Raw genomic sequence first — 27,825 nt, forward strand, 5'->3', positions numbered from 1 at the left:
TTGGTCGCCTCATACAATTTAGGGTCAGTGTGAGCAGTTTTCTTCATTTAAAAAAATGACAATAAACACAAAACTTGAAATTCAAAAAAGTTGTGCAGGATCTATCTGAAATGAGCTCAAAATAATACGACATTATATGAGCATTGAAAACAAATTCAATAAAAAAAAAACTTGAATATGGGTTGCTCTTTGCTGAAATAATGAGCAGAGCTGACATCACTATTGAAAGGTTTGGAACGGAAAGTTAAGTTCATTAAAACATTTTCCGTAGGTATATGTTACCACTTAAACATCTTTTTATTTTCAAAGCAGCACACGGGCTTACCTAAATTAATATCTACAGTGCGTATCACAAACATAGGGTGAGAAAGATGAATGAATATACTGAATTATAGTTTAATTTAACTAGTTCGATAAATTATTAAAAGTAAAACATTTCTTATTGCGGACGTGTTTTTCCTGAAATATTCACTTATTCATGTTTCCTGTTATTTAGATAGTATGAAACATTGCGTTGTATGAACCCATTTTTATGCAACACACTGTTATGTACAGTGCCATATTGGAAAATATAGAAAGAATGTTTGGCGGCGAGATGGATCAACTAGCCTGTCGATAAGACAACACAAACAAAAACAAAAGAATTTGTGGAAATTATTATATGCATATTTTACATACCACTTATAGCATTTTATTTTTACAAAATTCTAAAAACATCCATCAAAAACATATATCCGAAGGCACATAAAAATTTCATATTTAGAATTATCATTTATTCATATATAGCAAGTTTTTCATAATTCATGTTCGAGAAATAAGCAGTTGTGTTGCAAATCAAATGTGAAACTTATTCGTAAGAAAATAATGTTTGTTATGATTCAATACTTGTTTACATGACATAGTGTCAGTAGAATCGTAGCACCAGCCACACAATGGTTCTGTACACTCTGAATCGGCTGAGAAGTCTGTTGAAACAGAAGGTCAAATTCCTCCAAAAATGTATTACCAAGGCTTTGCTTTCTTACATGACATAGTAGTTTCCTTGAGTTCGACAATTGTTTTTTTTTTATAGTTATTGCTGCATTTGTAATGTGACGGATGCATGAGTTTACCAATTGGTTTTCCAAGTCCATATAAACGTTCATAAAAACATGTATATCTAAACGGAACTCATATAGTTGCATATTCGATTTCTCTTTAGCTTATATCACCGATTATCGAGCATACGAGATTTGTCATAATACGATACGAATTATACAATTGATATTCGTAACAACGGAAAAACTTAAAGATATGTTGCACAACACTGAAAAATAGTGCTTTTTCAATAACACAACAGGTACCAGAATAGTAATATAAACTAACTTGATAAGTTACATAATCAGTATGGAAACACGGGACAGCAACTTAACGTGCTACTTTGGCGCTTACACCGTCATATCTCCGGAACCAGAAGTGATAGCCTCTTTGAATTTCGAATTTGATCAATGACCTAATAGTAGTGTTCGAACGTGCCTAAATTTGTTGTAATCGGTTCAATGATCCTCGAGAAAACTCGATAAGAAAAAAGTGAGGTTTGTCGTTTACGTCACTAATACCATTATATCCCCAGAACCTAAAATGATAGCCGATGGATCTTCGAACTTCATCAATAACTTAATAATAGCCAGTTCACTTTCACCTCTCATCCAATTCAGTCGATAAAACAAAACCACCTACGTTCGGGACGGTAGTAACCAAATACAGTATTGTGTAGTGAACAATAGAATGATTTCAATAAACGTATTTGAAAAAAAGGAAAAATTGATCAATTTCTACCGCCGCGACTATAAAATAATACAATTATTGATGACTTCAGGCAGTTCATAATACGGCCTTCGATACGAGAACTTGAAGGTTTACTTAAAGATCAAGTGCTTCTTGGTCTAAAACGTGTCAGTACTACCAGTCTTTCGTTTCCTGTTCTGGGCGCACCGAAAGTAGTGAAGAAAACTCCGAAAGTAGAACTAACTTTGATTTCTCAGTGATGCTAGAATCGATCTTCACACGGAAAGACCGATATCAGCATTTTGGCGAAAAAATTAGTTGATTTTCTGATTTTAGTTAGTTATTTTTTGAGACAACTAAAAAAATCTTACTTTTGCTAATTTAGATTTTTTATTTCTAATTTCCTTGATAATAATAAAATATTTATTGAAATGGCTATTTTTTTAGTTGAATTCACCAATTGTCATTTCTTAGCTAAGGCACACTTCATATCCATTCAACTAATTTTTTAGTTGAATTAGAGAGATAAAACGTTGTTTTCAACCAACATAAATGGTTGAATTGGTTTCTGCAATTTGCAGCTATATGGCGCTCTGTCGCCGAAATAACGCACCGTATTGACTACTAGCCACTAGATGGCACACTACTACCGAAAAAAATTTCAGTCGCGGTTGTCTTTTCTATATTGGCAGGTATAAATACGATGTTGTATTGGAGAAAAAGACATAAGCGAAACATAAACTTCTTTTTGAACATTTTTCTTCTAAATCGCTGTTTTCTTCATTCGACTTCGCGAAATCGACTCTCTCACTGAAAACTTTGAGCACTCGGAAAATAAAAACCGATTACAAGTAGTACATCGGACGGCGTGGCCCGGAAGGTTGGAAGATACAAAAAACATCATTTGACATGTACAATTAGAGTGCAACATTCGAAACTCAATTCACTGTTCCGCGTAAAAACATTATTACGCACAATCGCTTTAAATGCGCACAAATTCTGAATAAATACAATTTCCACTAACAGTTTACGTCATTTCTACATACCGGTTTAGAAATTTATATATGGATATATCGTAACACATGCGTAAAACATCTAAACAATTTGCAAGCAGTTTCAACAAGACTGTCCCTTTTAGCTTTTTATTGGATTGTTTTGTTTTGACACTTTTCATGAATTTTGTGGCTAATAAACTGGTGATAGATAAATAGAAACAAATTTTCTGATTTTAAAAACAGAATTAGTTGTCAATGAGAATTTCGTGTTGGATTGAGATATTGCTGGTTTGTGTCCAGAATATTCGCCAACTAAACACATTCTCTAAAAATAAGAGTTTTTTTCAGCAAATAAATTCTCAATTTTAACTAATTTTATAGTTATTTTGGAAATTTTGTTGTTAAAATCAACTAATTCAAAAACAGTAATACGAATTAGGCGCAGAGCTAATTTCGGTCGTTCCGTGCACGGAACGACCGAAATCAGCATTTTCGCGAAAAATTTTTTGATTTTTTATTCTCATTCCTTTAATAATAATAAAATATTTGTTGAAATGACTATTTTTTTAGTTGAATTCACAAATTAAACGTACTGTCATTTCTTAGCTAAGGCACACTTCATATCCAGTCAACTAATTTTTTAGTTGAATTAAAGAAATATAATGTTGTTTTCAACCAATATGAATGGTTGAATTGGCTTCTGCAATCTGCAGCTATATGGCGCCCTGTCACCGAAACGGTAACACCTTAATGACTACTAGCCACTAGATGGCACACTACTGCCGAAAAAAATTCAGACGCGGTTGTCTTTTCTATATTGGCAGGTATAAATACGATGTTGTGTTGGAGAAAAAGACATAAACGAAACGTAAACATCTTTTTGAATTTTTTTTCTTCTAAATCACTGTTTCTTCATTCTCACTGAAAACTTTGAGCACTCGGAAAACAAAAACCGAATACAAATAGTACACCGGACGGCGCAGCTCGGAAGGTTTGAAGGTACAAAAAAACTTCATCACAATTAGAGTGAAACATTCGAAATTCACATCACTGCTCCGCGTAAAAACATTATTACGCACAATCGCTTCAAGTGCGATTCTGAATAAATACACTTTCCACTAACAGTTTACGTCATTTTTACATATCGGTTTAGAAAATTATATAGGGATATATCGTAACACATGCGAAAAACATCTAAACAATTTGCGAGCAGTTTCAACAAGACTGTCCCTTTTAGCTTTTTAATGGATTGTTTTGCTTTGACACTGCTGTCCTTCAGTAATGACGGTGATAGATAAATAGAATCAAAGTTTCTGATTTTAATAACGAAATTAGTTGTCAATGAGAATTTCGTGTTGGATTGAAATATTGCTGGTTTGTGTCCAAAATATTCGCCAACTAAACACATTCTCTAAAAATAAGAGTTTTTTCCAGCACAGTAAATTCTACATTTTAACTAATTTTATAGTTATTTTGGAAATTTTGTTGTTAGAATCAACTAATTCAAAAACAGTAATACGAATTAGGCGCAGAGCTAATTTCGGTCGTTCCGTGTTGGATTTGAAAACACCCGAATCCATCAGCACCGTAAACACCCGATCTGGAGTTTTCAATCGCGTTGAATAAACCTCATCAGTGCATTATTAGCAGTTTATGTTTCGGACTTTTGCCTCATATGATAAATTGTTTTGCTAAGTTCAATGATTAGTTTAGGATTTAATGTACTATGGGGCGAAAACGCTCGATTTTGTAAACTGCATTCAATTATTAATAACAAGGAATCATTGATCAAAACACATTTCATTTAGAAGTTCAAAGTCATGTTCTAGTGAACTAACTAATCGTTTCTTTTCTCAGTTAACCAATAGATATTATCTTTTTGGTAGCTTTTGTAAATCATAAACAATATTTGTTGATTTCTTTGCTTTTATAACACATCTGAAGATTTTCATTTTTTCACCAAGCTAAAGCCAGCACTAAGGCTTCTGGATAATAATGTCCTTTCTTTTCATTTAATATGACATTTCTGTCCAGTCGCCGTGCGATTTGATAGCTTGGCGAAATTACTCGCTCTTATCCATCCGTTCCACACTGGTCATACAAATGAATCTACCTTTCATTTTCAACCAAGCGGACCGGTACAGCCTGATGTTGAAAGGAAAATTAAACATGAAAGTAATTTAAAAATGGCAGTACCGTCCTGCCTATGCTGTGAATCTAGCGCATTTAACTCGCCTTCGCTTGGTCTGTTCTTTGATGCTTTATGTATTGCTTCCACTGATCCAAAGTATTGGAAACACTATCACACTGTCACATTACGAAAGTCACGAGTTCGGATAGCGGTGCCGAAGATCACAAGTAATGGAGTACTAGTGATACATTCTGGCACATAGCATCCGATTCAAAATCATGTTCCATTTTAAAAAGATAGTCGGATAGATGCCTAGTAGGAAGTAAATATTTCTGAATAGTGGCGCTGCTTCTCTCCGCTTCTCGCGGTTAAGCTTCGACGTGCCGCACCAGAGTATAGTAAATAAATCATGAATTTCCGGTGTAATTAAGTAAAGCACGTTTTCATTAATATAATCTTCTGCTCTTTATTTACAGTTGAGTGGATGGCTTGCGGCAGCATTACACTTTTGCACGCAAGAAATCTCGATCAAAAATATTCAACGTTTTTCAGTTATCGGACTAATCAGGTCATTTAGCAAACTATAAATCAACATAGAATTGTGAAACAACAATCAATAAACCAAATAATTTCATCTACAAAAGCTTGAATACATGCATTCCTATTAAACACGTGACAAACCGATGGATAGTGTTTAATTAGAGTGCAGACACGAATATAATCCCACGTTCCCTACTCTATAGCTGCCAATATCAATGCTGTAATGCTCTTTCAACTCTGTCAGATTGCTTTCGGTTCAGCCTTCATAAATCAAAATAAAAGCCTGAGAAACTTGAAACCTAGCTATAAATGACCTACAAATTATCCATTGTTGTAGAGTACATTCAAAACATAGAATAAATTTTGGAATATTCACATGCACCAAATAGTATCCTAATTTGAGTACAACGTTTCGGATTTTCAATATAACTAGGGTAACGGTACCACCATTAATCTCATACCATTCATCTCTTATCTAAACCTTTAATTGAAGTGAGATCAGTTCAATGCATTTACTCAAAAAATAAGATGAAATTGGTGCATTAGTTTCGAATTTTCGCATCGCTGTTACAACAGTATTGCACATTCTTTGAACTAAGTTTTCTCTAGTATAGCTTATTTTAACCAAGGAAAACGTTCCGCAGTTGTCAGAAACGGTTATCCTATGATTCTACGGGCAAAATCAAAGAGTAAAAGTTGAGCTTTCAAAGAAAAAAAATAATTCTAGAATATCATGGTTTTAGAATTTCGAACCTAAAATATCGTGATCAAATACATTTGATTCATCCGAAGAATCAATTTAAAAAAATTAATACCTCAGTTTTGCAATGACTGAGAGGAAACATATGTTGAAGAATCCAAATGAATGAGAAACTCACAGAAAAGATGATTTTTTGGAAAAAGATACGCTCAGAGGCAAGACTCGGACTTGCGTTCTCATGCAATCCGTGCATACGCGATTACCATTTCCGCCACCCTGAGCTGTGATAGACACAGTTCTACAACAGCACTGAGTTGATTGCTTTCTTTTCGCGGATCCTTCGCAGTCATCTTTTCATGCTGGCAGTATCAGTTTGCTTGATCGCTACAGCACAAATCTGTCAATTCAACCACGTGACGAATAAAAACAAAAGAATACTGGATCTTTATTGTTCAAGTTAATCCGACTTCGCTCCCAAGATTGCCGCTGCACCCGTTCCTATGGTGAAATATGCCAAGCACCACCCTCCTTTATGCCTTGAGATAGAAGCTTCTCGGCAGTTTCATAGCTCCAATGTGGATGGAATCGTCAGATATGATTTAAAAAAAGCAAACTATAGCAAAATCATTGACTTTTTGTCGAATATTGATTGGAGTTAAGTTCTCGACAAAGACGATGCAAATCTTCCTGTTCAGACTTTTTCCAATATCTTGACGTATGCTGTAGATCAATGTGCCGAAACGACTGAGTAATAGGCATACGCAAAACTGCCTATCTTCCTGTACACTGGGGTCTCTTTTTACGCGGTTTTTTTAATGCGGTTTCTTTTTAAGCGGATTTCCGAAGTTAATCGTTTTTTTACGCGGATTTCCAAAGTTTTTTTTCGGCATAAATAAAAAATTTCGATTTTGAAAGTCTCAAAATTTTTCTATATCCCAAAGTCGATTTTCACAAAAAAAATTTTTGAGATTACACCAGATCTGGACGTTTTATGCATTTCTAAGATATTTGGCGTCCAAAAATTTGTTTTCTTTAGTTTGAAGGTTTGTTTTTACGCGAGTTTCACTAGAACACTATCTGATAGTTTGTACTTTTATTTTCTATGCACAAGTAACTATTTTTGTTACGCTAGCTTATTTGTGACAAAAAGGCAGTAGAGTACTTGAAATCACAAACTCGATGCAAGGTACAAATTTCACCACAATCGATGTTCAATCCTTATATTATTTTCTTTGTGTTTATGATAGAACATTGAACAAATATGACTTTTCAGCCTTTCACTATTTTCGCTAAAAAGTAGTTTGGAAAAATGTAATATCCTGGTTTTATTTACGTTTCATACACTTCTTGAGACTCCATATTGTGTTCGCCATATTCTAGCCAATAAAAATTTTTTTAGGCTGCATTTTCGTTATCATAACGTATGTATTGTATGTTATAATCTTGTGATATCTATGTTACACCTATATCAATTCACAGTAACGATTGACATATACGCTTACATGTTTATAATGAATTCGCAACGGAAAATAAACCTTTTTTCAACTAGTAGCTAAAAGCATAGCTGTGATTACAAATGATAGTTGGTTTAGTGCTTATGTTATAAAGAAACACCGCTGTCACCTTGTTTTAACCAGTATTACATAAAAAAGCATGTTCGTGCTCTTGTTTCAACATAGCTGGGCTAAGTAGTATCAGAACTAGTTAAGGGGTGCTACTATTTAAGTCAAATAAACTTATTCTCAACTAAGGAGTGTATCGAAAAGTAATTAGCAACATTGATTATTGAATAAAAAAGCGAAAAAAAAACATATTTTGACATCAGTTTTCGATATATTGTAGAAAAATTACATTTTTATGAATTTCACTGATTATATTCAAGAAAATCCTAGTTTCTGTGAAATGCTCTCTCTTTGGACTTGACATTCTTCATTAAATTGTGCACAGTTACTTTTGTGACTTTCCTGGTGGCAGCTGTCCAGTTTTTTTAACTCCTGCATGTTTTGGGACACTGTACCTTCCATCCAAAAAAGCTGCTTGACAATTGCCCAATACCTTTCAATTGGCCGAAGATCTGGGCAGTTCGGTGGGTTGATGTCCTTTTCCAAGAGATGTACATTATTTTTTGACAACCACTGTAGAGAGGAGGAGCCTTATGCTTTCTGTACAGTCGCAGCATTCTCTTCTTCAAACATTCTTCCTCGTACACCTTGGCGTTAATTGTGCCCTTCGTGAAGAAAATCGACGACCGCAAACCACAGATACAAATTGCTTGCCAGACCAATACCTTCTGCCCATACTTTTCCATCGCCACCGTGGTGTTAGCGTCGTCTAGGTCCTGGTACACCGATTTCGTATAATATTGCGGTCCGGGCAGCGCTCGAGAGTCTTCCTTGACGTAGGTTTCGTCGTCGATCAGGATGCATCCGTCTTTATTCTGTAGAATCCGGATATACAGTTTTCGCGCTCTTGTTTTGGCCTGAACTTGCTGTACCAGGGATATTTTCGGTACCTTCTGTTTATTGTACGTTTGCAGGGAGTTCCGAACTTTGATCCGTTGAATCATCCCGATGCTGGTGTTGAACTGCTTGGCCAAATCCCGCGTCGACACCGATGGGTTTTTCCTGTTGTACTCAACCACTTTTAAGTCCCGGCCGGGCTGGCTGGGACCGGTTTTCCTACCGGATCAGGGCAAATTCTTCGTGGAAAGGGTCTTACCGAACTTCTCCGTAATATTTTTGACACTGGTGTGGTGCACTTTCACCCGTTTTGCAATTTCGTTGTACGTGACACCACTTTCTGAGCACCAAGTGTGCAGAATTTTCATTGCTGTCACCTTGTTTTAACCGTTTTTAGTATAACATGAAATAAATTGTTAATTGCTACTTGGGTGTGTAAAAATGCTGCCAAGATTCAACGTTTTATTTTTTTGTTTAATCTTTGTACAAACCTTACTCTTACTCTTTCAGTTGTAGACCACGCGGATCTCTGCTGTATACAGGAGGCGATTCATGGCAGTTCGCCACCAGCCTCGGTAGCTGCGAAGATACCGGTCTAATCAGCATTCTATAGATTAATAACTTCGTACGACGGCGAATTTTGCTCGATCGAAGCGTCCTGCGCAGTCCAAAGTAAGCGCGATTTCCTGACAAGATACGTTTCTCTGCTGGTGTTATTATCGGCAGTCACCAGTGAGCCCAAGTACACGAACTCATCGATAATTTCAATTTCATCACCGCCAATCAGAACTCGTAATGGGTGGCTGACATTATCTTCTCTGGAGCCCTTCCTGTATTATTTGCAATATATATTTTACGGGTGGCTTATTAGGCCTACGTCAATCCTCTGTCTTGTCGGAGGATCAACGTGCTTGCTCTGTTTAACGTCCCAACTAGCACTAGGACGATCTCGTTGGTGGGTTTTCCACCTTGGATTTAGCTGGACGGGATTACAGCTGTATCCCAGCCGGCACCGCGGGGAAGTAGGGATAGGAGTTACTGGAAAATTACGAAAAATATAACCGATTACTTCTGTATTTCATTCGTAGTTCATCCGACAACGTCGTGATAAGTGTAGATATTAAGCAATAATAGTCGGTTGTCGGTTACAAGCGATTTCTATTGTTCTTGAAACGTAAAACGCCGACAAATGATATGCATACCCGATCAGATGCACATAACAAAATCATAACACAAGAATATCAACAGTTGATATGTACAACAATTTGTGTTATTGTGAGATATTTAACAAATGCAAACAGTTGAAAGTTAAAGCTTATGATAACAATATTGTAACAAAATCAGTTATGATGTTTTATTTCCGTTTGCAAGACTCATGATAACGTTCATTGATTGAAAAAATGAGTTCTTTCGTTGCTTTATATCGAAATAAAATGATCAGAATTTCAAAAAACTAAAACTAGAAACCAGATCACTAAATAAATTATTCATTTACTAAAAAAATCATTCAACAATTTTGGATTGAATCGATGCTAAAAGTTGGCTGTGGTATAGTTTTTCTGTGTTAAATTTGCTATATAATTTATTACAACTATTGTTATAAATTTCTGCTTCCGGACTTCTGTAGTTATATAAAATTCAATAATAATTGTGATACAAACGTTTCAAAATCTGTTACGATTTTATTCCCGCTAGAGTCGATTTTGTTATCAGCTGTACAACTTTGCTTCCGTCGTTTTCCGATAGGTGGCTGTACCGGCTGAGGCTGGTTAAAATACATAGATGATAATGCCTTTAAAGTGAGTGTGTACAGTGCCTAACGAATTGTCATCGCCGTTTCAGTGACAGTTGTTCTTGTTTTCGTATTATTCACGCTCGAAAATGTCTGTTTATGTGCCCAATTCTCGCCATTTGCGGGAAGTTTTACTTTTCTGTTACAATTCGAAAAAAATGCAACTGAAGCGCATCGAATGCTTACAGAAACTTACGCTGTTGCTGCTCTGAGTAAAAGAACGTGTCGGGAGTGGTTTCAACGTTTTAAAAATGGTGATTTCGATGTCGAAGACAAACATGATAGTGGAAGAGAAAAAACCTTCAAAAATGAATAACAATTTACTACGAGCTCTTAAAATCGGGCGAAACCATCACAGGAGATCGTTACCGAACGCAACTGATGCGCCTTAGTCGCGCGCTAAAAGAAAAGCGGCCACAGTATCAAGAGCAACATGGCAAAGTCATCCTCCAACACGACAATGCTCGGCCTCACGTCGCAAAAGTGGTCCAAAAGTACCTGGAAACGCTGAAATGGGAAGTCTTACCCCACCCGCCGTATTCCCCAGATGTCGCCCCTTCTGACTTCCACCTATTCCGTTCGATGGCATACGGCCTGGCAGATCAACATTTTCAATCCTTCGAAGAGTTGGAAAAATGGATTGCTTCATGGATAGCGTCAAAAAAGGACTCCTTTTTTCGAGCCGGGATCCGAAAATTTCCGGAAAGAAACATTTGTTACAAAATATTTCTGGAATAAATTACTCCAGTTGTTATAATTCTGTTATTACTATCTGATCGGGTATGGCGCTTTAATCGGTTAAAATCGTTTACTTTTGGGTGGTAGATTATCAGCAACGGACAGTTGAAAATTGAAAATTTTGGCGATACGGCAAAAGAAACTAAGCAAAATTTAAAACTTTCTGAACTTTTCACCACACCCACGATTGAATGCAAACAAACAATAATACAATACGTCAATTAATGCAGAACCACAAGCTGTTTCCATTATGCTTGAATCTGGAACGCCGACAGTGATGTGCAGATTACGCTTTGATCGATTATAATTGTTTATTGTAGGTGACAAACTCTCAGCCGCAAAAACACGAAATTTTGAAATTTCGAGATACAAAACAAGAAATTTTTACATCGTCTATTGTCTTAAATCAGATTTTCGATTTATTTGATGTCAATTTCATAGCACTGTTGATTTACATGTCGTATAAATATTTTTATTTTCAGTGTTAACAAAAACACTCGAATTAAACATTAAAATATTACTCGTAACTCAAGTAAACGATAAAGAATCGATTATCTTATAATCAACATGACGAAAGTAGCAACGTGTTTATCAGGGTTAAAAGTGTTTACTGACCCGCCTATTTTTATTATTATCAAAAAGCCATACAATGTTGAAACAAACTAAATATTTTATCGAAAAAAGTATAAATAAAAAAGCGCCAAGATTGTCGTTTCATGAAAAAAAAACTTTGGGCAACCATCAAGCATAATTTTAAATGACACAAGTATCATAAGATTTAAAGGATTTCTGGGAGAAGTGACTGATAAGGTTGACTGCTGCCATAGAAAGTTTTTACGGTCTCTATCAGAGCATTTCTAATACTCCCAACACCTCAGAATGAATTATAAACTAATTACAGTCGATCACAAATCGACACTACTTTATATAAATCGCAATATGGTACTATAAGGTATGGCATTAACATTGCTGTATGGTAGTATTTTTCATTACACAGATAAATATATTGTTGAATTTATATCAATTTTCATGCACATATTTGGATCAGGCAATTGAATAGAAAGATACTTTACATTTTTTTTTAAATATACTTCGAAAGAAAAACTTAGCTTATTTTGTAAATATACAGTCTTGTTAATTGGAAAATCAAAGCATTCTTATTTAATTTTACTTCGGTTTGGTTTTATATCAGATTTTCAATTTGATTTTCATACTACTATTGATATAAATGTCGGGTAAAATTTTACATTTACAGAGAAGGGCTCCCTTGGCAATAATAAATCTATCAACAAGCACAGCATTTCTGTTGCAGCATTCGCTCGGATGTCGTATCGTTTGAGAACGCGCAAATTATATTAATGTACCGAAAATGTACTATCAACGAAGAAAATTGGAAACACAGTGAGATACTGATGAATGTCACTGTTGATTAGGTGCTTTTGACAAACTTCAGGTTTTTTTTCGAAATTCTTCTGGAGGATGACAACCTTTATTTCTAAAGATAAACAAACACAAAACTACAGTTGTATCTCACAACAATATAGAACATATGTATGGGAAAACCTCACCCAGAGATGGGATCGCCTTTGATTATTTTCACATTCGCATTCAAGGATACTGAAGGGGGTCTTCAAAACATGTTGCTCAATTCTCATACGTATGGGAATATGTGTATAATTGCTTGGGTATAAAGTTATTATTGGAAAAATATTATTTATATGCAAATTTTCGCAAATAGTTTTCAGTTAAGAATACGAAGCTATAATGCTTGAACGTTTAGCGCGTGACCGAAACTTTTCAATCGAAAAATTGTGTTTCTAAATCACCCACGCAATAGAACATACCATCACAAAAACAACAACAAAAAATTTAATAACGTTGGGGGGACGATGAGATCTGCGAAACAGTAAAACAAGATGCACTGCATTCAGATCGTTACAACAAATAAATGATAATGATATACGTCAACAACAAATGCTCACCAAAATAAACCGATACCTGCATAACTGAACTCGAAAGTGAATAAACTATATGCACAACCCGATTTATTTGATTGATAGTTACTAGAGATGGTCGGGTTTCGGGTATTTGTACCCGAGACCCTACCCGAATCCGATTCCGACGGATACTTGTCGGGTTCGGGTACAGAAAAAGATATGTTTGTCGGGTATGGGCGCCGATTTTCTCATTTTCAATGGGTACGGATGAAAGTTTTTAAATTTCTATCGGATACGGGTTCGTGGCATATTGAGCTGACTTAGAAGTTCGCAAAGAAATGTCTCGTGTGACAGATCAGGTGTCCTGTGGATTGAAAAGTGACATTTACATCGTGTTAGTTTTCCAACATAATTGTTCCGTTCTGTTTTGACCGGATTTGACATCTTGCCATTACGAAAAAGGCCTAAAACATGAGCCTCCCCAACACGCCAGAAATCCGCTAATCAAAACCTCAAGAAAACGCGGTCAGAGGTCAGAGTTCAAGCGTTACGCGAAACGTCAAGACGTCAAGAGTAAATGCGATGTAAAAACAGTACATCGCATTGAACTGCTTCGCGTTTTGCACTCATTCTGACATCAATCTAAGATGTTCTGCAGAACCTTATGGAAGGAATAAAACGACAGGTGATTTTTGCCTTTGTCATAGAGAAAGGCTATGTAATCACTGTAAAAACCGAATTTTTCACCGAGGCTCGCCGAATTTCTTATATAATCGAATGCAGTTCGTCGAGTACACAAAATGGATGTGTGAATTTCACAAACTTATACTTAGACTTCCGATTACACAGAAAAATGTGCGAAAATAGCGCAAAGTATGCACTCATTTTTTTCGAAGTGGCTAAACCGATTTTAAGGCTGGAAGGCACAAAAGGTGTGTTAGTTCACTTTTCTCCACAACGGCTGAACCGATTTTATCCAACTTAGACTCAAATGAAAGGCCTTACACTCATTTACAGAATTTCTGATTTTAATTCGGATCTAGATTACGGTAGTAAAAATTATTAGTTGCTGTCCGTACAAATCGACTTCGGATATAACGGTCCCAGGTTCCTGGGAATTGTGATCAAAAACTCCAAAACACAACACACATTTTTTGGTTTAACTAATTTTCCTGTTTCTATTCAAGGGTCAGTTTGTTTTTTTTTTTTTCAAAAATACCATAGTAATATTGCTGAGAATACAAATCAGTAGCATGTGAATTTTCATCACTTAGAATAAAACAAACGTTGCAATTTTCCAAAAATTCGAAAAATAACCCTAAGTATTGTATGCAGATTATCATTTCATAGATTTCCATGGTAGTAAATATTTCTATATTCTATTCAACTGATGAAAATGGCTGTCACACGAATAAACTTCTCTCTAAAGCTGCACTGGCTCATAAATACTTTTTACGACTTGGGCGATATTTTCCGATCATCAACAGTAATCTGGCCCATAAAATGAATTCCAAACAATTCAGACGGCCTGTTTTCACTTTATTGTCCTTCTTCATTCAACGGTTTTTGTCAGTTGATTCCGTTGATATGCTATGCGTTCTCAATAACCGCGGTAACAACGCAGGATTTTTTTTATTATTCTTTAGTCTCTTTTGCCTGGAGGGAACGAAAATATCCCATGATCTTGAAAATATCAGCCAATCGTTTTGCTATCTAAATGTTTGCGGCATCAAGCCGTGGAATTTTTCTGTATGTGTGACATTCCGTGCGTTCTTTGTCATCTCTATTACAATGTTACTCGGTGAAGTGGAAGGACCTATTTGAATAAAATTGCATTGCACATTTCTCTGCTATGCGTAGTATCAGAGTGTGATGATAACGGAAGCACTTGGAAAATTGTTCGAAAAAAAAATCCAGTACGATACTTCAGACAAAAAAGAACAGTTTCTCCTCTAATATTTTGCTTCACGGAGAAAATTTCCCTAAACATTCGTTCGAGTAATATCTTAGACATTGTAAGAGGTGAGCAGAACAAATTTGTGAAATGATAACGATTGTGAGATATTATCTCTTAAACCTTAAAAAATTATATTGGTCTTGACAAATGTTCCATAGAAAGAAAAAAAAAAAAAAAAAAATATATATATATATATATATATATATATATATATATATATATATATATATATATATATATATATATATATATATATATATATATATATATATATATATATATATATATATTATATATCGCGTTATGAATAGCTCCAACGCTAACACCTTCCATTTTCGCCAACTGACTCAGTTTAATGTTGGGAATAGAGCACCTGCTTTTCCGGGAAAATGCTTCGTATTTTGTTTGGTGAGAGCTAAATTCACCGGCATTTGAGACCAGATTGAAATGTGATGTGCTAAGACTTAATTGGTTAAAGCAACGATGGATAAAGAGATATGTTACATTCAAATATCTGAGACGCGGAAAATGATTCATAATTTTGATCTTGTTGAACCAAGAAAGATTCGCCCAGCGTACAAGGTGGATCGATCAAGTGGAGAGTGATCAACGTTGAAACTGCACTAAAAAATACATGGAAAATAACTGACAAAAATCATTACCAAAACTCGTATGTCGTATAGTTTTGCTACTCTCAGAAAAAAAACTCAATGCATATTAGCTATATTTTTGCATAACAGATTTATTCAACCTGCTCTCTAAGGCTGAATTCCCGCACCTTGGACTTAACACTACACATCAAATCCTGTGCAATATTTGTGCCATCTTTTTACACACTTTCGTCCACTCATTCTTCATTCGTCCCGTCAAAAATGTTAAATAATGTCACTCACTGTTCTCGGAGATGGATGAACCAATTCACAAACTAAGGTTTCAACTGAGAAGTCTTATGGTCCCATACAAAGTTCCTGTTTCATTTTCATTTGGATCCAACTTCCGGTTCCGGAATTGAAGGAAAAGATCAAACCCTTGGTTCCGGGGGTAGGATGCTTTCTTTATGAGATTACTCTCTATATTCGCTAGTGAATGTCTCTACTTTGCAGATCATGAGAGTCTGTAACCAAATAAACCATTGATAGTTCCATAAATGATGTGCTGAATTTTATCCAAGCCCGACTACCGGTACATTTTTTTTCAAAAATTCAAATTAGTATATGGTTAAATGTACCGAATGTCACTTTGCCGATATCCAGCTTTCGGTTTCGGAAGTACCGACAATAGTAATCAAATGTGATAAAACGAGACTCACTTCACTTTCTCACATATGATTGAATAGATTTTCAATAATTTAAATTCAAATGTAGTATATCAATGTAGTAGTATTATGCAATAGAAAACACTTTTCTAAACTTTTTTAAGTTGTACTGTTTCGGGGAATTTCTGCTGTAATATATAGAAGAGAATAATTAATAGTAGAAAGGCAGCATTACACTAGGTGGATTAAAACAGGGTTTTCTGCTTCGAATAACTTTTTGCTAATACTATGCTGTGGTTTATTGCTCCGATAAAACTTTTGCTAACTGTGTTTTATGGCACTCTGAAACTTATCAGATTCTTTTATCCCGATGTGAACGGATTTGAAATTTGCTATTCTGTTAGTGCACGGAACCACCCGCGATCCCATTTCAACCAGAATATTAGTTGATTTTCTGAATTCGATTGGTTAAAATTTGGTACAACTAATCGATTGTTGCTTTAACTAAACTGTCATTTTTGTTTTTCGATTAGCAGAAACGAGGGTTGAAAAAAAAAATGCTGTCAATTAGTGAGGACACTTACCTTTCAATTTCAACAAATATTTTAGTTGAAACAACTGGTGTTGTTATTTAAATAAAATTCTGTTAGTTGAAAAATAATTCGGTTTTATTTGTTTTAGACATTGCAAATCGTTGAATCAACTCTAACAATGTTATTGATTTGCGAAAATAATCAAAATATACTTACTGATACACGTTATTTTCTATTTCAAATAATTTCGGAATGTTGAGATTCATGAAATAAATATCGTTGTTAAGATATAAACAGTATTTTATATTGACATGTAATATCATTAGGGATGGTAAAACCACCGATCACTGCTGATTTCAAGTGATCTTAACCAAGGAATAAATTATCATTACGAAATCAGAACTGATCTGATCTCTAAGTCATTTTGTTTTTTGTATGATCATGATCATGTCAAATCGAGATCAGTAAAGATCTGTATTCTAAAAATATACTTCTGATTCGATCGGAAATGATTGATGTAGAAAAACGTTTTTAATCAGCAAAAGTGCCCGGAGGGGCGAGTAAATTAGCGAAATTATTAAATTTACCTAAAATGAGTATTGGAAGATGATGCCTTCAAACGGTTGAACTAAAGTTATGCACTGATAATTTTAGTCAATTTATATAAACTTGGGTGCATCAACCACTGGGAATTAGAATTTTGCGACGGCAATTCAAACGCGCCATTCAATCGCAGCGCGTTCTGTGTGTTTGAAACCCTTCGCTCCTGTTACTTTTATAAATTAAATTCATGTCAAAAAGCGTTTTATTGCTAATGCATGAACATCATCATCGGTAACAAACAGCTGGAAGTAAAACAGCCTGCTGGAAGTAAATCAATGATCGAATTTGAGGCATAAAATTTTTGCGCATACCTGAAAGATTACGAGATGATCATTCATTAACATTTTCTAATTTGTCACCAAATCTTTTTCATCTTAAAAAACGTTAACTTTATCACAACACCGCTGTTAGATAAACACTTGTTATGGAATCATAAATTTCTCAAATCGAATGGACACAATTTCACCAAACTTTTTATTCATCGATGTTGTTTTCATTGACATTTTGAAGCGACGCGAAAAGATTTCAACAAAAAAAGTTGTTGATTTTGCATTGCGATTATTGTTTTGCTTTCAACTGTGTCCGGCATTTGACAGCACTCAAAACAACATATTTTTCAACTACTTGAATATATGCAAATCAAAAACCATATAGGTTGAATCAAAAAGAAATTAGTTAAATCAACTATCAAAAACTGCGATATCGCAATTTTATGATCGAAGGGTTCTCCGTGTGTGATCAAAATTTGTGATATTTTCTTCTTATTTGAAAGAGTTACAAAGAATCATGCTTCATTTCCCTCCTTCTAATCATAGGAAGAATGTATGTCAGTGGTATTAGTTTGCTTTATGAGTTTCGTAAGGATGATAGGTAAGCAAAATAAAAGCCACCTACGCTTCAAATTAATAAAAAATGACCCGTTAAACAAATACTACTTTGCACATATTACCGGTAATAGTTACAAACAAACTGAAAAACTTCCGTATGCCTCTTGAACGACTATATCTTGGCAAAAAATCATCATTGGTTGCAGTATCCTTTGTCATAGCTCATTCAACCGAATTCGACGACACTGAATAAATTTTTCAACATTTCCGAGTTGGGCGCGACAAAATGTACAATTTAACCTCGAGGCTTTTCTGCACAATAGAGATTTTTACGCTGCAGAAGAATGGAATCAATTTATGAAAATAATTCTCACTTCACCATGATCTGTCTGCAGCACTCGCCATCAGACAAAGTGTGCAATTTATGTGCGGCCATTTCCGTTTATTATCCGCACTTTTTGCGATATCTCCAAAAAGTGGGTTGATCAAAGCACTTTAACAGGCTGCTTTTGGATGGACTACACTTCAGTAATTTTGAAACTAAAAAAATCTATGAAAATCAATCGAGCTAACATCGAATGGTCATTTTTCAGTACATTTTGTGTCAGGAAAAATGTGCTATCTACGAACGGATACATAAATGAACAGTAGTAGCAAGTAGATCCCCCATGAAAACTCGTTAGCTGCTTTCATCTCAGTGAGGATGAAATCCTTTGAATACATGGTTAGTCGTCTGCACTTTGTTCACTAGCTGTTTAGCTATGTTTTATGTTTATACGGATGAGGAGAAATAATACCCAATTACCCCTTGGCGCTTGCATCTTCATCATGATACATTATGATAAGCAAAACGACGAAGTATAAATTCGTTTCCCACGTGAACAACGGGGTAAAAGTGCTTTCCCTTCTATGTACACATCACATACCGCAGGCTGTTTTGAACTTCCCTTGAAACAAAATCAGAACAAATGTTATAAATTGCTTGCGTGCTCCTACTTGTTATGAAGAATACTTTAGAAAGGAAGTAAAATCTTTTAAACGTTATGTTGGATTTTACGAAATAAAAAACTATGCGAGTCATATTTATCCATTTTCATTCTTATTATGGTTGTTATGAAAAGGATAACAGAATGGGTTGAATGAACATATAATCAGAGGCAGCTACACGCACTCCACGGGCAAAAAAAAACTCCATTCTAATCATAATGTATACATAATAGAAGAAACATCTAGCTTTCCATACTCGAACGTGATGGTAATGTAAAAAAGATTCGTATCAAATCTACTGAAGGAAACATGCTTCATCTCTTGACCAGAGCTGCAAATTGTCAGTCATGTCAAATGACCTTGACAGACTGACTAAAATCATCGTCAACTGTAATCGGTACGATCAATGTGTCTGTCAAATGAGATACTCGATAATTCAATGACCAAGTAGAAGTATACTCAGTCAAAGACAGGTGACGCATTTTGTTCTCTCTCTCTCTCATTCTCCTATTCCCTGTTGAAGTACAAAAATTCCGTGAGAGTACTAACATAAACATAAATTGATAAAGTTCATTGTTCTTTGTAAAAAGTCATTGGATTTCGGAGTTTATTGATGCACATGAATTTAATTCAATGTTTATGCTGCTTGATTAATATTTAGTCACATCGTAAACAAGCAGTGACAGGAGAAATGAAGATAATAACAATCGCATCGGCAATCAATGAGCGTCCTGGTGAGTATAATAAGAGAATTTAAGTTATGACAGATTGGCTCTCAGACTATGAGATTGGCTCTCAATATATGACGATTGGTAGAGCCTAGTTGGCAGCAGTCCAGTAACATAAACTTTCCATTCTTCGTCGTGCAAAGTTGCTCGTTGATAGTGACATTTAGCAGCTCTGCTCTTGACCTGGGCTAGCTACCCACATTCCTTTGTCCACCCATCAACATGTCTGATGCTCTGATATAAAAGGTAGAAAGTACAATATATCAGCTAGTAATATTGTATATTGTGTTTGGGGTCAATTTGTAAACTATAATACGGTAATTCTGAACATCATTTGTGCGAAATCGGTAAGTTTCCTGCAAATCATATTCCAGCGGTTTTTTTTTTAACTATTTCCAGAATCGAAGATTGAGGACTGATACATCCGAAAAAGTTTGAAAGGCTTATCGATTAAAACCAGTTTTGCAAATTTCGAGCCTCTTATGTGAAAAATTAAAAATTTACCATCGTCGGTTTGAAATTTTTGACATTCATTATATTGTAACTCTAGAACCAGAAATCCGATCCAAATAAAATTCAACTGCATTGAATAAGACCATAAAACTTTTCTCATGAATCGAAATTCGTGAATTGGTCATGTCTAAGAATGTCATCTTATTTAAAACCATAAATGTCATCTTGTTTACAACTAAATTAAAACAGTATCTAACATCGTAGATAGTTGGTAATGTAATGTTGGTGTGTCGGCTGTATATTGGACTTTTGGTTACGTTTTTGATCATAACATTCATAAACATAGTGTAATTGAAAAAAGTTTCTGTTCCATTTATGTTGTGACAGATGTATCCGTTAATGATAAACAAATTTTCAAAATCGGACTTCTAACAGTTTAGATATGGCCAGCCAAAGTAAGCGTTCCAACTTTTTTTAACAGACTTTAGTTGGAACTTTTTCTAATAACTTTGAATAGAATATTCGGTTTTCCATTGTTTCAAATGGATTCCATTTCGAAGAAATTTATCTTTCTCGTGGCAAAAAAAAAGTTTTGAAATCGGTCCAAAAATGGCTAAGATATAGTCAGTCAAAATTAGCGTTCCCACTTTTTGTACCCACTTGGTATTCGGAATATTAATGTGTTTAAGGTACTGATATATGAGAATCATATATGAACTATCCCGACTCGCCATCACATCTCGGACCAAAACTTCAGGTGGTCTACCTCGAGCCCTAAGGGCTTCCAGTAGCTTCGACCTGGCGTCACGATACTCTACGCACGACCAAGCGACATGCTCGATGTCCTGATAACCCTCGCCACAGGTGCAGACACCGCTCTCCTCGAGCCCAATATGCCGGAGATGTGCGTTGAATGTGTAGTGGTTTGACATGAGTCGAGACATCCCACGAATGAAGTCGCGACTCACGTTCATCCCCCTGAACTAGAGTTTCGTCGATATTTTGGTAACAATGGAGTATAGCGATCCCTCCCAGTCTAACAATGGAGTATAGCGATCGTCATTGCTCTATGAAGTTTGCCAACTTTCAAGTGTCCTCTGACGAGAAATACTAAAAAATTCATTGAAGCAGATTGGTCTTTCATAAATTTCACCTTCTAATGCACCCACCTTAGCCAATGAGTCTGCCTGTGCATTGCCTGGAATGGAACAATGTGATGGGACCCAGACTAAGGATATTAAATAAGACCGACCAGATAAAGTTCTCAAGTGTTCCCGTATTTTCCCCAGAAAATATGGGGGATACTTTCCTGGCTTCATTGAACGGAGAGCTTCTATTGAACTTAAACTATCCGTGACAATGAAGTAATGGTCTCTGGGTAAGTTTTCAATGATCTCAAGAGTATACTGAATAGCAGCTAATACTGTGACGTAAACTAAAGCCGGATCACTGAGTTTGTACGAAGCGGTGATGTTCTTATTGAAGATACCAAAGCTTGTGGATTCGTTGAAATTTGACCCATCAGAGTAAAACATCCTTTCACAGTCAACTGCTCTGAATTTTCTCTTAAAAAATATTAGGGATTACTTGAGGGCGTACGTGATCCGGAATTCTCAAAAAACACAGTAGAATCAGAAGTATCCAGGAAATGAACACGGTTGGAAACAAACGAATACGGATTAAGCTGTGGTTGTCAGAGCCGTTATAGCCGAAGAGAAAAAAGCTCAGTCATAGCCCAAGAGAAAAAATTTTACATGGTTGTGCACAAGAAACGACTAATTATAATGACATTAAAAATGCCACCTTGAAACTCTCTCATGAACAAATTTAAATTTGAAAAAATAGGCAAATAATCGTGAAACACTATCTAGGATTCTAAAGCTCATTTTAGGAAGTTAGAATCTTATATAATCGTCAAGTGCGTTAAAGAAGTATTTATAATAATACTTCCGAACTTCAAACTCTGTTCTGTTCCCCTAATCACTTCTATCCATAGTTGGATAAAACTGCAGATAACTGATAACCAGCTGATTCCATTCTCTGTAAATTTCTATTTTAATTTTATTTTACGTTTCGTCTTTGACTCATCTGTGCGTAGCAGCTTATGTTGAACTGCTAACGCTACCTGGTGGCTCAACATAAACCTCAAGGCAGACGTAAAGTTAATGCTATTTGCAGAACATTACCTAGATAGTCGAAATCTGTTTCTTCCGAGACGTCAGTTTGTTCGGTGTAATAGCAAAAAGTGTGTTGCAAATATTATTAGCTTTACGTATGCCTAGCGGCTGCTACGCACTGGTGAGTCAAAGACAAAACGTAAAATAACTTTGAAAGTGGGTATGTGCACCTTGCATAAATTTGGGGGTTTAAAAATAAGCTTTTTCCCCTTCAAATTATTATGATCGAAAAATTTCCCTGTTTATAGAATCCTTGGACTGCTTTAGAAGCTACAAAATTGTACATTGTCTTACCTGAGACATTCAGATCAATGGTTGATAGCAACATTCTTCTTTGAAAAACACAATTCTTTAAGCCACTAGTAAAACCCGTTACAGCATCCATCAAGGCACTGAAAAACCTTCAAAAAACCTTTTTTAGAGTTTTAGACCACTATTTCCGGTACTTCTATATAGTATAGCCGAAGTCGGTTAGTTTAGTAAGTAATAATATAGCCTACAAATTAAATCAGTGTTGAGTCAATTTTATTAGAATTTTACCTTCTTTTGCATCTGGATCTGGATGAAACTGCACAGTATCATTTAAGACAATTTGAATCATGATTCGGTTTAACCGTTGCTGAGAAATCAAAGTGAGTTCCATTTTTGGAGCCTTTTTTCACCATTATCGATGCTTTCGGAAGCGGAAACCGGGGACTAGTAGTTTCAAAGTAGTTTTATATATTCACAAACTAATAAGATGTGCCAACAAGATGGATTTAGAAGTAAGCTATATAAAAATGTGTACCTCGTTTAGCCATCGCTTGTGAAAAAACACTTATGAAATTGAAAATGTTCACTAATCGCACTGTAATACCGTAACCGGAAATCGGATCTGGATCAACTTTTGCTTCTTTGTTTGTGAAAATCAGTTATAAAATTTCCAAGAAAATTGTTTTTGCTTCTTTGTTTGTGAAAATCAGAATGAATTTGCACATATTTCCTTATAATTGCGGAACCGGAAGTCGGACCCAAATGAAACTCAGGAAAATTGTGTGAGGCCGTAAGACCTTTAATTTGAGTCTAAGTTTGTGAGAATCGGTTAAGTCATTTCTGAAAAACGTGTGTAACTATTTTTCCCTCTTTTTGGTTCATATTACCTTGTGATTCCGAGACCGGAATTCGGATCGGGATAAAATTTAATAGCAGTCTATGGGACCATAAGAATTTTCATTTGAATTTGAGTTTGTGAAAATCGGTTCAGTAATCTCTGAGAAAATTAAGTTACATTATTTGTCACATACATACATACATACACATACATACATTTTGTGATCTTGACGAACTGAGTCGAATGGTATATGACACTCGGCCCTCCGGGCCTCGGTAGTAAAGTTGGTTATCACAGCGTAATTTGTTATCCTATTTGTCTGCATAGAGTAAAATGAATTCTAGTGGTGTTCCTCCCAAATTCCTCTTCCAGCCACAGAAATTTTAGTAGCAATCTCAATGTTTGAATTTAAAGTTACTAAATCGAATGACTTGGCCAAAACTGTCTGTATTATTTATTAATTAATCATCATTTTTTTGGGTACGCTGAATTGAATACAGTAACAGTAGTGTGTATTTTATTTTCTTCGTTAAACAAACAGCAATTGCGCCATGGATTGCGGTTATTTGTTCAATGCCGAACGGCAGAAAGGACGATTTTCCTAAATAAACATCCCATAAATGTTGGTCCGTTTGAATTTTATATGTAATGACAATATTGGCATGAGATGCAGCTTTCCGGCGACCAGTCACGCATTCATTAATTTACATTTCAAATTAGGATCGTGAATTTGTAAATAATCGAAGGTTCCGCAACAATTTGTATTCGACCATTTACTGCATAATTCAGACACTTAATTTCGAACAGTCTATTTTTAAAAAGTATTGGATATAGATTCTTCTTTTCCAGTAGGTGGAACTGAGTTATGTATTGTCGTTAATACATTATCATTCAATCAGCAAAACTTCAACAAATGACACAGTTTCAATATCACCGAATTCAGGATTCATTATATAGAATATTTGGTGCCTTGAGCGCAAATTGTTTAAATTGGTAGATTCAGATTTAAGAAGAGCATTGTGTCGTTTTATTACACAGGAACAAAAACAAAAACGATACGTACTCCATCAATCATCATCAATCAATGTGCGGTTAGTTGACAGCTATTTGATCTTCGAACTTAATCTACAATTCATTAGTAACTTTCGAATGAGCCAAAGCGTTTAAATGTCGGCTCAGCCATCTTTGAAAAAATTGAGCCGTAAAAAATAACGCATTTTGTCACTTATACCATTATATCTCCGGAACCGGAAGTAACAGAGCTATTTGATCTTTGAGCTTGATTTTAAACGAACCGAAGATTGTTGATATCGGTTATGCCATCTCTGAGAAAATCGAACGGCAAAACTTATCTTCGAAAAGTGCACACACATACACGCATACGTACATACACACACAAACATTTTCCGATCTCGAATGGTATGTAACACTATGGGTCTCCGAGGCTCCGTTCAAAAGTCGGTTTTCCAGCAATTATAATATCTTTTTATAGAGAAATTCAAAAACCGTAGCATCGATCTATAATCGCGCTTGTAATGACTGGATGATAAGATTCAAGGATGTTTAAGCATGAAACCGTACTGAGTCGAAGATATGCAGCTAGAGAAGTTATGAGTAATGAAGTCTAAAACGATTATTTCGAATAACTTAGAAATTGCACCAAGCGCAAATTTTTATTTAATGTTGGACACTTGTTGCTGATGAATAATTTCTTTCACGGATCGGGAAATACTCCGTATTGAACAATATTGGAGACCTCCGTAGCATTGTTTGAGCAATAAGCAAGCAGTGCCATCAGTTCCAGAATTCGATGATGATTCTCCTTTAGCCCAAGAAGCTTTTGCTTTCTCTATTGAAAGGTACTAAAATTGCTGAAAGAACCAATTTTTTATCGGAGCTTCGAAGACCCGTAAATTTGGAAGGATTATGACAAACATTTCCACAACATCAGAAGAACTGATTGGTTCAAGTGGTACGTTCCCCTGGTTATTCGGAAACTTGGGCCTTGCCGTGACTTCTCATTATTTGGGGGAGGTGAGAAAACAGCACACACTGTATCCTCGAGAGGATGTTCAGGGAGCACGATGAACCCCTTCGACTGCAACTCTCTACGACATTGAGTGGGAAACGTTAGAACATCCTTCAAGCCTAACCATATAAAGAGAACCATGAACCAGATACGTAGCTGCGTCTATGCGGGACAGTCATATATCAAATGATATGAGGTACCGCAATCACACAAATCACACGTATAATACTCAGCTCGATGACCAGTTAAGCACTGATGAGCCAAAAGCAAAATTGTATCTGAAATTGTTTTGCTTTTTATAACTAAATTAGTCTTAATCTTGGCCTCGTTATTAGTTAAAATAACGAAAATTATAATTTAATTTGGCCTAGGTGAAAACAAAATTGACACAAACGTTGATATATGAATAACAACAGTATATCTAAATTTGTTACAAATTTTATACGACTTTTCAATTGTTATTACTGATTTTATTGGAGGTAAGGTTTTACCGTGCAAATCTAAAAATAGATTTCGTGAGGCAAAGATAAAATTTCATGCTTTTAGGCGATTTGTCTTACCATAACAAAAATCTACAGCAGCCGCAACTGGTTTCGAACCTAGAAGTTTCAGATTGCTATCATGCACTGCATTTGCATAAGGACAACTCACAACTGAGAGTGTGAAGATATATTGGAAACGTATAACAACTAGTGTATGTTTCTATCGCTGCAGAAATGATCGCTATCACCCTCCACATCGTTCGTAGCTAGTTCCTATCTCATGCCTCGACTGGTTGCTATCGCTTCTGCGTTAGTAACAGAATGAGAGGGTGCGAAAAGGCTTGTAGTTTGAGGCACAACCTAAAGTGCAATATTTATCATAGTATATTGCAACATGTGTTCTGTTGTTTGATGCATTATTTGTTATATATTGAATTGAATTATATTATATTGTATTATATATTTATGTTATTATTATTAATATTATTATTATTATTATTATTATTATTATTATTATTATTATTATTATTATTATTATTTTTATTACTATTATTATAATTATTATAATTATTACTATTATTATTATTTAAAATGAAATTATATTTCCTGCAGTACTGCGACGAAATAAGAGCATAACTTACACTGCGACATCAACTGTTATACATTGTATCATAGCATATTATTTCATATATTATCTTCTGTTATGTTATATTATGTTGTATGGTATTATACTGCATTGCATTATATCATATTATATTGTATTATATTATATTATATTATATTATATTATATTATGTTATATTATGTTATATTATGTTATATTATGTTATATTATATAATATTATATTATATTATATTATATTATATTATATTATATTATATTATATTATATTATATTATATTATATTATATTATATTATATTATTTTATATTATATTATATCAGGTGTACAACTTTGCTTCCGCCATTTTCCGATAGGTGGCTGTATCGGCTGAGGCTGGTCGAAATTCATAGATGATAATGCCTTTCAAGTGAGTGTGTACAGTGCCTAACGAATTGTCATCGCCGTTTCAGTGACAGTTGTTCTTGTTTTCGTATTATTCACACTCGAAAACGTCTGTTTATGTGCCCAATTCTCGCATTTTGCGGGAAGTTTTACTTTTCTTTTATAATTCGAGAAAAAAATGCAGCTGAAGCGCATCGAATGCTCTCAGAAATATACGGCGATGCTGCTTTGAGTAAAAGAACGTGTCGGGAGTGCTTTCAACGTTTTAAAATTTGTGATTTCGATGTCGAAGACTAACATGGTGGTGGAAGAGAAAAAACCTTCAAAGGTGAACAACTAAAAGAATTGCTTGATGAAAATTCGTGCCAAACCCAAGAAGAGCTTGCCGAATCATTGGAAGTGAGTCAGCAAGCCATTCCAAAACGTCTCAAGGCCCTGGGCATGATTCAGAAAAAAAGGAAACTGGGTGCCGTACGAGTTGAAACCGAGGGACATCGAGCGCCGTCTATTTGTATGTGAACAACTACTTCAAAGACAAAATCGTAAGGGGTTTTTACATCTAATCGTAACCGGTGATGAAAAGTGGGTTCGATACGATAATCCAAAACGCAGAAAACCATGGGGAAAGCCCGGGCATGC

This window comes from Malaya genurostris, chromosome 2, assembly GCF_030247185.1.
Source record: "Malaya genurostris strain Urasoe2022 chromosome 2, Malgen_1.1, whole genome shotgun sequence".
In the NCBI taxonomy this organism is placed as follows: Eukaryota; Metazoa; Arthropoda; class Insecta; order Diptera; family Culicidae; genus Malaya; species Malaya genurostris.